The 15304-nt window shown below is 51.7% G+C and overlaps 3 long non-coding RNA genes across 4 annotated transcripts in view; 1 reads left to right on the forward strand and 2 right to left on the reverse strand.

The window, feature by feature from the left end:
- LOC144373787 (uncharacterized) overlaps nt 1-3855 on the reverse strand; it is an 18029-nt gene extending 14174 nt beyond the window's left edge. The window contains exon 1 of the long non-coding RNA XR_013433345.1: nt 3598-3855. This is a non-coding gene — a long non-coding RNA (uncharacterized LOC144373787). The remainder of the gene's footprint in view (nt 1-3597) is intronic.
- A 102-nt stretch (nt 3856-3957) lies between these two features.
- Nucleotides 3958-5936, reverse strand: LOC144373789 (uncharacterized). Its single transcript, XR_013433347.1, has 2 exons — nt 5590-5936; nt 3958-4937 (listed from the first exon to the last, which is right to left on the reverse strand). It is a non-coding gene; the product is annotated as an uncharacterized LOC144373789 (long non-coding RNA).
- A 6972-nt stretch (nt 5937-12908) lies between these two features.
- LOC144373786 (uncharacterized) lies at nt 12909-14254 on the forward strand. Of its 2 annotated transcripts, XR_013433344.1 has the most exons (3): nt 12914-13544; nt 13649-13917; nt 14099-14254. It is a non-coding gene; the product is annotated as an uncharacterized LOC144373786 (long non-coding RNA). The 2 variants fall into 2 exon arrangements; XR_013433343.1 differs by having other exon boundaries at nt 12909-13544; nt 13649-14254.
- Nucleotides 14255-15304: the final 1050 nt, after the last annotated feature.

Below are 15304 nucleotides of genomic sequence, written 5' to 3' on the forward strand. Positions count from 1 at the left end.
GTCCAGCGTGCCCACCGCCACACCCGGTACACGCCCGGGAGGGGGCGGCAGCGCGGCCGCGACCAGTCGACCGGGGGGAGACTCGGCGGAGGCGAGGAGGGGGGCACGACCCCGCCGGGATGGAGGGCGCGCCGGAGGCAGCGAGGGGCAAGGCCACGCGGAGAGGAAACCGGGGAGAAGACCTCGGGCACAGAGTCGGGCCGCCGGGAAAACAAGCGGGGTCCCACCGCCACACGCGAGGGCGGTCCCGCACCGCCCGCGACGCCAACCCGGCCTCCGGCCCCAGCCCCGGAGCCTCCCACGAGACCCGCCGCCCCGCCACCACAGGGTGGCCCTCCACGCGACAGAGGCGCGCCTGGCCTCCGAACGCCGGCATGCAACGCCACACACCTCGGGCCGACCGAGCCCCACGACCTGGGCCTCTCCAGCTCCAGGGTCCGCTCGCTCACCACCGCGCCCGCGGAACGCCCCCGGGGGGGCCACGGCGGCCGCGCCCCGGGCCAGCGCACACGCACGCGGGCCGCCCGCCGGCTCGGGACCGGGAGCGGGCAGAGGGCCACTCGCAGCAGGCGAGGGGGAAAGAGGGACGCGGGGCCCCCCAACCCCCGGCCGCGCGAACAGAGCCCCGCCGCCACCGCGCGCACGCACACGCGGCACCAGCGGCCCAACATGCGCCAGGAGGCCCGGCCAGGCCCAGCGGGAACCCTCCCCCGACTCGAAGGGGGGAGGCGCGGGCCGCGGTAGGCACAAAGAGCAAGCGCTCGGCCCCCACCCGCGGGGGGCCGGCGGACCCCTGCCCTCCCAGACGGCGGGGAGGGGGGAACTCTCGCCTACACACACCACCGACGGTAGCGTAGCGCACAAGGCAGGGGGCGGCCAATGGGGGAATCCGGTACCCCACGCGAGGCACGCCCTTCACGGATCGCTAGAGAAACGTTCCTCACTGAGGATGGGCCGCACCCAGCCCGGCTCCTCTCCCGACCGGCCGCCGAGACAGCGAGGGGGGATCTGCGGTATGGGCAAGCACGAGGCTTCTGGAGCGTTCGCGGCCGGGGACACCCCAAGGCGACCATCGCCTCGGGGGCCGGACCGGCCCCTGCTCGGCGTCCCGCCACAATCGCTCGCACGCCCGGGCAGCATCTCCCTTCCCCCAAGGGAGGCAGGGAAGAGCGCACGGGCGCCCGCTCGCCTAACACTCCCCGCGCCACTCGGCGCTGGGGACGACAACGCGACCCGCCCCCCACGGAGAGGGAACGGTCAACGCTGTCGAGCTTACCGCCTCGATCCCCCGAGCGAAGCAACAACTGTTCTTCCCCTTCAGGCACTCGCCTCAGAAACCCCCGCAGACGGGGCGAGACTGACAGCGAGGCGGCGGCCGGCCGCGGCAGCGGCACCGGGACCGGGAACAGCACACACCGGCTCAGCCTCAGGCACCTCAGGAAACGACCCGGAGCGCCCCAGGAGCACCGAAGCAGAGGCGCGCCGTCGCGCCGACGCGGCACGGCGGCAGCCCTCCCCGACGCGGGGAGGGCCACACGCACGGCCCTTGGCCGCCCAGAGCGGGCGGCGGGCGGGAAGCACCCGCTACGTCAGAGGACCCCGGGAGCGAGGTCGAGGCCGGGTTCCGCACCCCCGCCCTTCCCCGCACCGCGAACGGGCGGGGAGGGAAGGCGAGGGGCCCGCGGGCAGGACGAGAAGAGCTGGCCCATTCGCCATGAATGTCCGTCCCTCGCCTGGCGCGGCTTTGGTCCGGCCCAGGAGAGCGCAAAGTCACCACATCGATCAGCAGGGTGGGCGGGAGAGACCCGGGGAGCGGGGGGAGACCCGGCGAGGACCGCTTCAAGAGGAGCCTGCTACGGCCTCGCCGGCCCCACACCCCAGGGAGAGCGGCCGACGACACGGAACGGGGAACGCCTGACACGCGGCTCGGAGCCATGGAAGCGAGCGTCGTCGTCACACCGCCCTCGGCGCCCGCAGCGGGGAGCGCACGGGCGGTAAAGGACCACCCGCCACCTCCCCCACCGCCCTCCGGCGCCAGGAGACCGGCCGGCCGGAGGTGGCACCACCGCGAGGGCACTCCAGGCGCACCAAAGAGCCGTCGCACGCAGGCCCGAGGCAGACGGCTCCAGAGGGAACGGGTCCGGGCCACCCCATCAGCCCAGAGCCCCGCACGCACCCGGAGGCCCAAGCTCCCTCCCTCTGGCGGCACAGGCCAGAGGACACCGTGTCAGCACCTACCCGATGGCAGAAAACGGCCAACTCGGGCCAAGACAACCGCGACCGGGGCAATGGGGAACAGTTCACTCACCACTGCCGCCTTCCCCGAAGGGAGTCACGGTCGGCGGACCGCGAAATCGAGCCCATCACCGAGATCCAGAGCCCCTAGGGACAACTGGTCGACCCTCGTTGACGAAGGCACAGACGAGAGGCGGGGACCACCATCCCCAGCGAGCGGGATCGGGGGGCGGGCGGGGAACACGCTAAGGCGACCCACCACCGAAGGACGCCGGGCATAGCCATCAGGACAAGCCCCGGGCGGCGGCCCCCAAAGAGGGAACGCGGCGAGGCCGGGCCAGCACATTCGCGGCCAAAACCCACGAGAGAGAGGGAGAGGAAGCGGGAGAAAAAGAAAAAAAAAAAAAAAAGACAGAAGTCCCGGCGGCCGACCCAGACCGGGCCAAAGCGAAGCCCGTGCCACCGAAGGAGCCGCTCGGACCGACACCCGAGGCGCCCGCGGCCCGGACCGAGCAGGGAGAGAAGACAACCGACACACACACTAAGCCCGCCGGTCCAATATCCCGCCAACGGGCCACATCGGCCCAGCCCAGGGCGACCGAGACAGTTCCGCCGGCGCCGCCCAGCTCCTGGAACTCTGTCTCGGCCACCGCCGCCGAATATCACGCCTTGGCGACTTCCGATGAGAAGACGCTCCCATAAAAGCGGCCACCAGGTGGAGCTCGACAACCGTCAACCAAATCGGGCGAAAGGGACGAGGAACCTCGGTCGGCGTCAGCGGGATCCGCTCCTCCGCAGGGGTCGTAGAACCTCGGAGGGCGTCAGCGGGATCCGCTCCTCCGCAGGGGTCGTAGAAAGTCACCCGGACACGTCCCACCAGCCGGGTCGCCACGCCACAGCGGCGGGCTCGAGACGCAGGCAGATGGGCCCAGCACCCCTAGAGAACCCGGCGGGGGACACGGGCGGTGTGGGACTTCAAAACCGAAACCACCACGGTGAAGCCACTGTTAGGCAGGCAGATTGCTAGGCCGCGGTCGGATCCATCCAGAGAATGGAGGAAGGGACAGAAACACGTAAAAACCCGTCGAAATCGGTTGCTTGGGAATTTGATCTGCCGGTCTTTGGGCTTGGGGTTCCCGCCTGTTTCTGTACCCCCCCCCCAAAAAAAAATGGGAAGATGAACAGCCTCTGAGAATCCTTCCTCCTCTATGTCTGTGGTTCAGTGGCAGAGGGCCGGCCTAGCACATAGGAGGCACTGGGTTTGAGCCTTAGCGCGGCATACAAAAAGGAGGAACAAGTCGAAAGAAGGCGTGCTGCACGTCCACCTACAACTACTCCAAAAAAGAAAAAAAAAAAGAATACCGATCATAATAGGAAAAAGGGATTTTTCCTTGTGGAGTTCCATTTTGTCTGTCTGGCCACGTTATCTTTCTTTTTGTTTGTTCGTTTGTTCTGTTTTGTTTTAAGAGAGAGTGAGAGAGAACTTTGATATTTACTTTTTAGTTTTCGGTGGACGGACACAACATCTTCGTTACGTGGTGCTCAGGGCCGAACCCCGACCGCACGCATGCCAGGCGAGCGCGCTGCCGCTTGAGCCACATCCCCAGCCCCTTTTTTAACTTTTACTTATTTTTCTTTTATAAAGACAGAGGGCAGAGGCGGGGGGGGGGAGAGAGAGAGAGAGAGAGAGAGAGAGAGAGAGAGAGAGAGAGAGAGAGAATATTTTGAATATTTTTTAATGTTTATTTTTCAGTATGCAGTGAACACAACATCTTTGTTTTATTTTATGTGGTGCTGAGGCTCGAACCCAGCGCCCCATGCATGCCAGGGGAGCGTGTTATCATCACTTGAGCCACATCTCCAGCCCATGAATTCTTATTTGTATTTGTGTTTTTATTTATCTTTTTTTTTTTTGGGGGGGGGGGTGCTGTGTCTGTTGCTGCTGCTGTTGTTGTTTTCCCTAAGAAATGAGCATATTCTCGAATGGGAAGTCATTTTCCATTGGGTCACAGAGCCAAATTTTACCTTTAGGCACTTGGTAATCAGAAGCTGTAACAGGGCTCTAAGAGCGGCTGCCTCGGCTAAAAAGCCTGGGCCCTTGCCCCAGAGCGAAACAACAACAACAACAACAACAACAACAACAACAACAACAACGGGGGTGGGGGCGGGACAGAAAGCAAAAAGAAAAAAAAAAAAAAAAAAGAATCGAACAAATAATCCAATGGATCCATGGTCCAAGGACGTGAACAGATACTTCTCAGAATTGGATGAAGACGCTCCTCTCCTATAAAAGCGGACACCAGGGGGAGCTCGAAAACCGTCAACCAAATCAGGCTGAAGGGACGCGGAACCTCGGTCGGTGTCAGCGTGATCCGCTCCGCAGGGGTCGTAGAAAGTCACCCGGACACGTGCCACCAGCCGCCGCCTCCCCCCCCCTCCCCCAGGGTCCCCCGCAGCAGCGGGAGGCGCCGGCAGTCTGCCCAGCACCCCTAGAGAATCCGGCGGGGGACACGGGCGGTGTGAGAGTTCAAAACCGAAACCACCACCGCGGTGAAGCCACCATTAGACAGGCAGACCGATAGGCCACGCTTGGATTTATCCAGACGATGTAGGAATTGACAGAAACATGTAAAAATCAGTTTGAAATCGGTTGCTTGGGAATTTGATCTTCTGGTCTTTGGGCTTTGTGTTTCCTCCTTTTTCTGTACAAAAACATTGGAAGATGACCAGCCTCTGAGAATCCTTTCTTGTCTAGGGGCTGTCTGTATCTTTGGGTCAGTGGCAGAGGGCCGGCCTAGCACAGAGTTTGAGCCTTAGCACGCCATACAAAAAGGAACAAATAGAAAGAAGGTGTGCTGTCCACCGACAACATACTACGAAACAGGAGGGGAAAAAAAAAAAAAAAAAAATACTAATCCTAATAGGAAAAAGGATGCTTCCTTGTGGAGTTCTATTTTGTCTGTTTGGCCATTTTATCTTTTTTTATTTTTTATTTTTTATGTATCCATATCACAGAGCCACATTTTACATTTAGGCACTTGGTAATAAGAAGCTGCAACAGGGCTCTAAGAGAGGCTGCCTTAGCTAAAAAGCATGGTCTGTTGCCCTAGACTGAAACACCACATGCTCTGGGATAAATAAAGCTGGAGAGAGCTTGCCATCTCTACCTTCATTTTGATCTGTGTGCACATATTACGCACTGTTTCATCTAAGACGTAGCAGGGCAACAATATCTGTCAGCCCTAAATGGACCCAACCCCTGCCCTCCCCAGCCACACAGGAGACCACAGTCTGAGCAAGAGCACTTCACGGTGTTGTCATTCTGGTGTTGTGGCTCAGTGGTACAGCACTTACCAAGTACGCATGAGGCACAGGGTTCAATCCCAGCACCACATTAAAATCATCATCATCATCATCATCATCATCATCATCATCATCATCATCATCATCACCTAAATAGACAAAATAAACATATTTATTTATTTATCTATCTATCTATCTATCTATCTATCTATCTATCTATCTGTTTGTTTATTTATTGGAGGAGGCCTGTAAACAGGGATTGAACTCAGGGGCACTCACTGACTACTGAGCCACATCCCCTAGCCCTACCTATCTATCTAGTATGTTACTTAGAGACAGGGTCTCACTGAGTTGCTTAGTGTCTCACTTTTGCTGAGGGTGGCTTTAAACTCTCGATCCTCCTGCCTCAGCTGAGAGAGAGAGAGAGAGAGAGAGAGAGAGAGAGAGAGAAGCATCTGGGATGACAGGCATAGGCCACTGTACTCAGTCACTTATTTATTTTCAGTATGACTTCAAGGTACACACAAGACAATCACTGCCAGGCGTAGGAGGAACGTAGCACCTTGATAAACAGTCAGATCTTTGAGGAAGCATTAAACAATCTTAAGGTAGTGTGCAAATCATTCAATAACCTCAGAATACCTACATGAGGGTTGGGATTGTAGCTCAGCGGTAGAGCGCTTGCCTTTGCATTCGTGAGGCCCTGGGTTCGATCCTCAGCACCACATAAAAATAAATAAATAAATAAAGATAAAGACATTGTGTCCATCTACAGCTTAAAAAAAAAAAATGTTTAGAAAGAAATAAATAAATACCTACATGAAAACCAGAGAGAATTAAAAGAAAAGATGGATACATCAATTATGGCAAAGAGACGAGAACACTCGTCCCTTAGCAGCTGATGACATAGGCCATAAATAAATAATCAGTAACAAAGGACAGCAGAAGCACATCACGAACAACCCACACCTAATGGGCATGCTCAGAACACTGCAAGGCCACCACTGCACAGCAGACCTTCTTCCTTTTTTTTTTTTCTTTAATAAATATTGATTTTTCAGTCGTAGTTGGACACAATACCTTTGTTTTATTTATTTATTTTTATGTGGTACTGAGGATCGAACCCAGGGCCTCACACATGCAAGGCGAGCGCTTTACCACTGAGCCACAACCCCAGCCCCAGCAGACCTTCTTTTAAAGTGAATACGGAATGTTTACCAAAGTTGACCATAGAATGGAACATAAACCCAATCTCGACAAAGTCTAAAACATGAAATCACACCACAACTCTTCTCCGAACACCACAAAAAGTAATCTGGAGGTCAGGCATGCTGGCCACTGCCAGGATTCATTTCAGTCAGACTGATAGGCCACGGTTGGATCCATCCAGACGATGTAGGAATTGACAGAGACATGTAAAAATCAGTTTGCATCTTTCACAAACTCTTGAGAGGGGCAGGTCAGGGGTCGAGGTGAGATTGAAATACCCCCAACAAAGTGTCAACTTTATCAGACCAGTAACCTAGATAAAGCAGGTACTTGTACTATTCCTTCTCTGTGCCATTGTGTTCTTTTTTTTTTTTTTTTTTTTTTTTTTTGGGGGGGGGGGGGGGAGGCGTGGTTCCAGCCACTTTGGGTTCCTACCAGTTTGTCTGCAAGGGAAAATTTGTTTTCTGCCAGGCTGGGGTGCCAGTTATCAGGGCGGGGAAGTAAGATGCTTACACTAAACCGGGCTTGCTTGGGGCAGGTCTCAGTTCTAATTTACATAACAACAGGCAGTGCAAAGTCTCTCCCACTGCCCCTGAAGGAAGGAAAATATGGCCTCTCCAGGCTGTTCACAATTCCCAGCCTGTTTCAAATTCCAGTATGGTTTCCCGTATCTGTTTTAAGGGTCATTTTGTCTCTCTAACTCTGCATTTATGCTGACCGTTTGGTTTAAAACTAAACTAAGAGGTTAATTTGGATATCACTTGTTTCAGAGCATTTGTTCAATGTGTCCACCAGCATTTCATTTCTCTCTCCTGATGTTCCTTAATACCCTGATTGCTTTGGCCTCCTTCTCCTGGATCATGTGTCACTTGCCCCCCAACCCTTTGGTATAAAAAGAAACCTAGGAGGAGATTGATCCTAAAGAAAAGGGGTGCTCCACTAAGTGAGAAACTGAAAAATCAAGTGATTAAAAAGAGTTTGGTGTGGAGAAAGAGACGGAAATGTGTGTGTGTGTGTGTGTGTGTGTAAGTTATAGAGACAGAAGGAGACAGACTCTTGTACTTCAGGGTTTTTGTTTGTCTGTCTGTCTGTCTGTGTGTTTGTTTGTTGTCTAATAATTACAGGGTTTCAATTGGAAGCTCTGCCCTGGGTAATTCTTTCCAATTCTTACAAAGTAGTAACTGTGGTTATGTTCATTTCTGCTAATGATTCATTTTTCCTGCTTTTTAAATTCATTGATCACCCGGAACTTTTTTTCGTTTGGGGCAGGAGGGGTCCAAGTGCTTGAGAGATTTTTTTTTTTTTTCTTTTCTCCCCCCCCCCCCCCTGTGTCATTTGAATGGAGATTTGGACCTCTGACTAAGAGTAGAGTTTTCTAAGAGAAAAGAGAAGAGCTCTAAGGGAAAAGCAGGGGATTAGATAAAAAAAAAAAAAAAAAAAAAAAAAGCCTTTTGAAACCAAACCATTGTTAGGTAAAACTGCTTACTCTCTGCCCTGAATGAGTAGAATCTTAAAATATGTGATATGTTTGGGTGAGTTCAAGGTGTCTTTGCGATTCATCATCTGAAGTGGCACCCCCTCTCTCCACTGAAAAGTCTTAACTGGGCCTCTTCAGAAATCTTCACCCAGACTGGTTTTAGGTCTGTCAGCAAGGGAGTCTCTGCAAAAGAATTCGAGGTGGATAAACTTCCTATTTTCGTGTCGCCCTGTTTACTTGGCCACTGGCCGAGAAGACACCAGCACTCCAGGTGCTGGAAACCCCCTTACTAGTTTTTCACAAACATATCCAGAACAGTACTTTGAAGAAATGTGCAAACAAGGCCTCTGGCCTTGAGCTGGGCTTCACCCAGAGGTCTACATTGTTAAGATACGAGAAGTTACCGACTGGACTCCATGGTTACAGCTGGCAGGGAGAGACTAGACAGGGGGGAAGAAGCTCTCCCCTTCTCAGGTGTTGTCCTCGAAGGGTTCACATGCCCAGAACAGTGAGAGGAAAAAGCTGCTTTTATGTGAACTTCTGCAGACCGTGAATTTCTGAGCCCCTCCCCTTACGTGCTCGGTATAAAACTCTGAAACTACCTGAACTCGGGGTTCAGGGGATTGATTCATTCATGACAGCAAAAGCCGTGTCCTCTGAACCTGGCAGCGGCCAAATAAAACCCCATTTCCTGCTCTGTTCGGTCGGTGCCTTGCCTCATTTGTCCCTACAACACATCCATGCAAGGAAGACTTGATCAAACCAGTAGCCTAGGTAAAGCAGGTTCCAGGTTGCTTTTTGCCACCATCACCAACACCAACCCCTTCCCCCTTGCGCCCCCCCCCTTCTTTGCAACTGAGAGATAAGCTAACATGGGTCACTCTGTATGCAATGAATACCAATAATTTCTTCTGATTTTTTTTTTGAATTACATACAAACAAACAAACCAAAAACCATGAAAAGTATCAACTATGTGACTGAGAATCAAGAAGAGTAATTCACTCATGTAAATTCAGAAATTCGGTAAGGTGGTTGTTGTTTCTGCTGCGGTTGTTGCTGCTGTTGTTTGTCCTTTTTTGTCTTTTTAAAAAAATTTTCTCCCAACTGTCGAATCGAGGAAAAGGGGTGGGGGGAGGTGGTGGTGGTGGGGGTCAGAAAATGTAACAGGGGTCCACTTTATATGCTTTGAGTATAAGTCTCACTGCTCAGCCACTGAGGCTCATGTCAAAACCCATATCCTTTTTCCTTTCTCTTTTCCCTTCCCCCCCCCTCCGTCATCACAGGTGAAGCTACATTGACTTTCAGGGTGGGTTATCTGCCCATTGGCTAACAAATATTTAGAATTTCCATCCAGAAAATCACTTTTTCTGTTTGATAACCTTGCCAGGCCTCGGATGCGTTAAAACAACAGAGTGTCAGCAGAGTCATCAGAGTTTTGCTGCTGTAAAGGTTTAGTTCTTATGTTTTCTTATTATAATAAATTCCCCCTCTTCCTTCTGAGATGCTTTGCCTCTGGGCAACACCCCCCAACACCTACACACCTCCCCCCCCCCCTCTCTCTCTCTCTCTCTCTCTCTCTCTCTCTCTCTCTCTCTCTCTCTCTCTCTCTCTCTCTCTCTCGTTACCGCAGGGCTCCGTAAGTTGCTGAGGCTGGGCTTAGTCTTGTGATTCTCCTGAATCACCCCACATCTCCATCTCTGCCACTGGGGATGTGTGCACATCTGGGGACTAGAGTAGTATGCTGTGTGTGAGAGATTTTTTTATTATTCAAAAGTCGGTACACTTAAAGACATATAGGTTTCCTACACTACACGAGAGTAGTGCCCTTTTTATTAGAACGTGTATTGTACCGAAGCTCTAAACTTATCCCGCAGTCAGTGACACATGTGGAAGTTCTACCACTTGAATTCGGTGTAACATTCAGATTAAAAAAAAAGAAAAGAAAAGAAAAAAGATCTGTGCTTGGGGCTGGGGATGTGGCTCAAGCGGTAGGTAGCACGCTGGCCTGGCATGCGTGCGGCCCGGGTTCGATCCTCAGCACCACATACAAACAAAGATGTTGTGTCCGCCGAAAACTAACTAACTAACTAACTAACTAACTAGATATTTAAAAACTCTCTCTCTCTCTCTCTCTCTCTCTCTCACTCTCTCAAAAAAATAAAAAATAAATAAAAAGATCTGTGCCATTAATGACCAGTTTTCACATCTGTTAGTTTTGATTGAATAAGTAAGGGTTTGTTTTGTGATCGTTTGTTGAAAGAACACTCCTGTACCAGGTGAGTGGCACTGTTGCCTGAATGCATAAGAGTATTTGTCCACTTGAGTCCAAGCTGTTCACCTAGGTCCAACTGTTGGTGAGCAAAAACCACATCGCGGCAGTTATCTGGCCAGAGTCATAGATTCTGAGCGTGGCTTCCAAAGTCAAAGGTCAACGAACGTATGTAGGACTTCTAGGCAACTGTGATGTGAAGATGTCTGGGCTTGTTGTACAATAAATGTGTCTGTGTTCCTTCAGCGAAGAAGGAAATGTATGCATTCTAGAATGCAAAGCTTGGGCTAGGGTTTTAGCTCGGTAGTAGAGCACTGGCCTGGGACGTGTGGAGCGGTGGATTCGATCCTGATCCTGAGCACCACAGAACCAAAAACAAAGGGACAAACAAGCCGATAAGGTAAAGATATTGTGTCTGTCCCCCCCCCCCCCCAAGGGGATCAGGAGGAGGTTCAGAGAAGGATTGTAAGCTCATAGCGAAAGTAACCTCGCGAGACCCCTGTCTCCAAAAGAAAATTGGTGATAGTAAAAGCAAATGGGATTCCGTTTTGTTTTACGTCTCCATTCTGTAAAACAACCAGGCCAAGTAGAAGGGTCATGACTGGGGCAAGATGTTCTTTGCCTTTTGCTATAGAAACCTTTAAGGAAGGACATGGGACGTTGTTTCTGTAACTAGCCCATAACGGGGCTACGCTTCTGTCACTGGAGTGGCTAGGCTGATTGTGATTGGCTGAGCGTCCCTCCGCCTGACTTCACTCTCCAGCTTCTGGAACTTGGCTTGTTTGCATTAGCTAGACGCCCCCTCCCCCCAAAACGTCCCTTTTGCAGGTTTCAGGCTTATAAGGAGCACCCTTGCAATTGTTTGAGGCTGGTCAGGGGAACAGCTGTATGTTCTTCTGGTCAGTCGCCGCTAGTTGTGCTTTAATAAAGGCTTGATTCCTTTATACGTGAGTGGTCTGGAAGTCAGTTTTTGAAACCCCGGGGACCAAGCTTTAACTAGAACGAACGAGCGAGCGAGCGAGCGAGCGAGCGAGCAAGCAAGCAAGCAAGCAAGCAAGCAAGCAAGCAAGCAAGCAAGAAAGCAAGCAAGAAAACAAACGAATAGATAGATAGATAGATAGATAGATGATAGATAGATAGATAGATAGATAGATAGATAAATTGAATATGAGGATGTGGCTCAGTCACTGGTCAAGTGAGTGCTTCTGGGTTCAACTCATAAATCAATGGATTTACCAAAAATGTATAAAAATATCTTTATAAAAAGGGGATGTTGGTTTAGCTCAGTGGTAAACTGTGTCTGTGTTCAGTCCCCAGTTCCAGGGTCCAGGATGAGCCTGCGTGAGGGGCTGGTTTCTGGTTCCATCCCCACCAAGGAAACCCTGACATGAGTATGGGGAGATGTATTCGGCTATTGGAATGCCAAGGGTAGAGTGATTTCCATGTGGATCTCCCCCCAACCCCCCACCCCGCCCTTTCTCTGTGTGGGCAAGGTCTCTTCTAGTGTCTTGATTTCTTTTATTTATTTATTTGGCCTAGTTGGAAAGAATGTGTTTGTGTTATTAATTTCTTTTTATCTGGAGCTGAGGATCCAACCCAGGGCCTCGAATATGCTAGGCGAGCTCTAACGCTGTCCAGCACAGCACGGGAGGCATCTTGATGATTTTTTTTCTTTTTTTTTTTCCTTTTTTCTTTTTTTTCCCCTTTCCCGGTGGGCACTTTGCGATGAGATTTCCTTGCCTGTTTGGGTTGTTTGAGTCTCTCTTTGTTCACTACTTTTGTTTCTTTTGTGATGCTAGCCTGGGGAAGAAACCCAGGGCAGGGCCTTGGGCATTGGTCCACAAACGGTCTTGATGGCTGGGCAACACCCTCACCTTTTTTCCTTTGTCTCTTCTTCCCCAGAAAGTAAACCCAGGAAGGGCCTCCCTCTCCTTCCCCCAGGCCCAAATCCATCCTGCTTGGGTTTGGTGCGCAGCAGACAGGTACACACTGGAGACACACACACACACACACACACACACACACACACACACACACACACACACAGAGAGAAATGGGGAAACATCACTGTTTTGTTTTGGTTTATTTCTCTCTTAAACTCATCCAGGCCCTCCCTCATAGCTCTCAGGGGTGGGGGAAGGTGTTTACCATGGACCTCTAGTGGTGACAGCCTTGGGAGCGAACTACTGCTGGGGAATTGGAGTTAGTGGGATGGGGGAAGTGTGGATTATAGTTCAAATTCCAAGGGTCGGGCAGAGGCACAGAAGCTATCTCCTAGGTGGGACATCTTAAAGGCTAAAGGAGGAAAAACGACCAACCCCCCCCCCCCCCAAAAAAAAAAAAGAGTTCCAGGGGTGAAAGCGGTATGTCCCCCCCACCGCCCAGTGCTTCCCGGACTTTACTGTATGGGGCGGGGGGGGGGGGGGGGGGGCCCCGCCGGGGGAACAACAGAGCGGGCACTGAGGCCCTTGCCCATCTGTCTCTCCAGGGACTCAATAGGCTGAGGGAAGAGAGGAAGACATGACGCGGCGGCTTGCAGCTTAGTGATCTGTATATGGATATCGATATCTAAGTCTGTCTGTCTATCTATGTCTATACATGTAGATAGATTATATCGAAACTGGAAATGGAACTCAGGCAGGCCTTCCAAAATGACGGTAGCTTTGCGCCACCTAGCGTTCGGTGACTGCAACCAACGGGGCTGCCCTTTTGAGACCGCAGACCACTCACTGTGAACTCCCCAGTTCCACAGGGTGGAAACATCCACGTGTATATGCTTGTGTTTCTGACCCGGTGGCAAGATGAGATCCGACTGAAGAAGCCAAGCAAGCCTAAAACGTGTGTCCCACCTTCACCACTCCTAAGTGTGGAGGATTAGCCAACTGAGAAAGCCTTAGGGGACGGACGGCTGGGAAAGGGAAGGACCCTGAGTCACTGCACAGTTGCTCTGGGATCCAATTTTACCTGTAGACCTACTCGGCGCTATATAAACCTCAGCCAGCCAGCCATCCAGCCTGTGCTGCATTTTGTCCTGCCTTTATTGGTATTAGGTATTTTCCAGAAGAAATGGGGGGGGGGGGGAGGGCGGGGATTTCCCATCTCCTGTCAAGAGTCTCCCGGGACTGAATCCTCCTTGTCCACGCTTTCCCTGAAGATCCTTTAGAGATTCTCCACTTCGAGATGGACCGATGTGTGTGCTGCCGCAGGTTTGACAGCCATCCAGGAGGAAAAACAACCCCCCCACCCCCCCCCCAAATAAAAAGAGTTCCATATCTCCAATACCATCACCTTTGTCATCATTCCACCATCCTTGGAAGAAGGAAGTCGATCCAAAAGTCCTGGAAGAGAACAGTAAGAGTAGTGAAAGATCAGAATGGTGAGACAGCGTCCAGCAACCGCCCCCTCAGCTACTCACAAGAGAAGGTGAGGTCCTGGGAGTAACTCAGGCAACCTCCAGAGACCTCGAGCTTTAACCAGCAAATAGAGAAAGGAGAGGGAAGGGGAAGGGATAACACCACCACAGGTGTTATCACAGACCGAGATAGGATGTTGACTTCTGGATTCAATCCAGGGGAAATCATATCACCTTTCTTCCCTGTTTTAGGCAGACTTATCTGTCCTTGAGTCCACGCCCAGCATAGTCAAGAATGTCATGTAGACTTTGGAGACCAGAGGATGTCAGAAATGAGTCTTCTCAAAAGTAAGAAGCCGAATCACAACCGCGGCCAGGAAGAAGTGCAAGGTGGCCTTTGAATCTCCTGTACGAAACCTCCTGTTGTTGCTGACGTGCAGAGTCACAGCCTTTGGGGACCAGAGTCCCCATGTTTTTTGCTTTGCCGGCGCTGCCATAAGCCTTTTTTCCTGTGTCTCAAGACCTTGCCATCCTTATTGGATTGGGCCAAGCTTTCAGCAACAGGAAGAGGAGAAAGGGAGAGGGAGAGGGAGAGGGAGGGGGAGGGGGAGGGGGGGAGGGGGAGAGGGAGGGAGGGAGGGAGGGAGGGAGGGAGGGAGGGAGGGGGAGAGAGAGAGAGAGAGAGAGAGAGAGAGAGAGAGAGAGAGAGAGAGGGGGGGGGGGGAAGGGTAAAACTTAGGGGCTGGGTGTGTGGCTCAACTGGTAGCATGGGGCGCTGGGTTAGATCGCACCAAATAAAAACTAAAATAAATAAAAATAAGTTTAGGGCTGGGGATGCGGCTCAAGCAGTAGTGCGCTCGCCTGGCATGCGTGCGCCCGGGTTCGATCCTCAGCACCACATACAACATACAACCATGTTGTGTCCGCCAAAAACTGAAAAATAAATATTAAATAATTCTCTCTCCTCTCTCTTCTCTCTCTCTCTCTCTCTCTCTCTCTCTCTGTCTCAAAACAAAATTAAAAAAAAAGTTTAAAAAATAATAATAATAAAAATAAAGATGTTGGGTTCCCCGAAAACTAAACACTAAATATTAAAAAAAAAAAAAAAAGGGGCTGGGGATGTGGCTCAAGCGGTAGCGCGCTCGCCTGGCATGCGTGCGGCCCGGGTTCGATCCTCAGCACCACATACAAAGATGTTGTGTCCGCCAAGAACTAAAAAATAAATATTAAAAATTCTCTCTCTCTCTCTCTCTCTCTCTCTCTCTCTCTCTCTCTCTCTCTCTCTCTCTCTCTCTCCCCCCCCTCCTCTCTCAAAAAAAAAAAAAAAAAAAAAGAAAAGAAAAGAAAAAACAAGAAGGAAGGAAGGAAGGAAGGAAGGAAGGAAGGAAGGAAGGAAGGAAGGAAGGAAGGAAGAAAAAAAAAAGGCGTGCATAAATGCACACAGAGTTGTGGATGTAT

This window comes from Ictidomys tridecemlineatus, unplaced genomic scaffold (genome assembly GCF_052094955.1).
Source record: "Ictidomys tridecemlineatus isolate mIctTri1 unplaced genomic scaffold, mIctTri1.hap1 Scaffold_4946, whole genome shotgun sequence".
Taxonomy (NCBI): Eukaryota; Metazoa; Chordata; class Mammalia; order Rodentia; family Sciuridae; genus Ictidomys; species Ictidomys tridecemlineatus.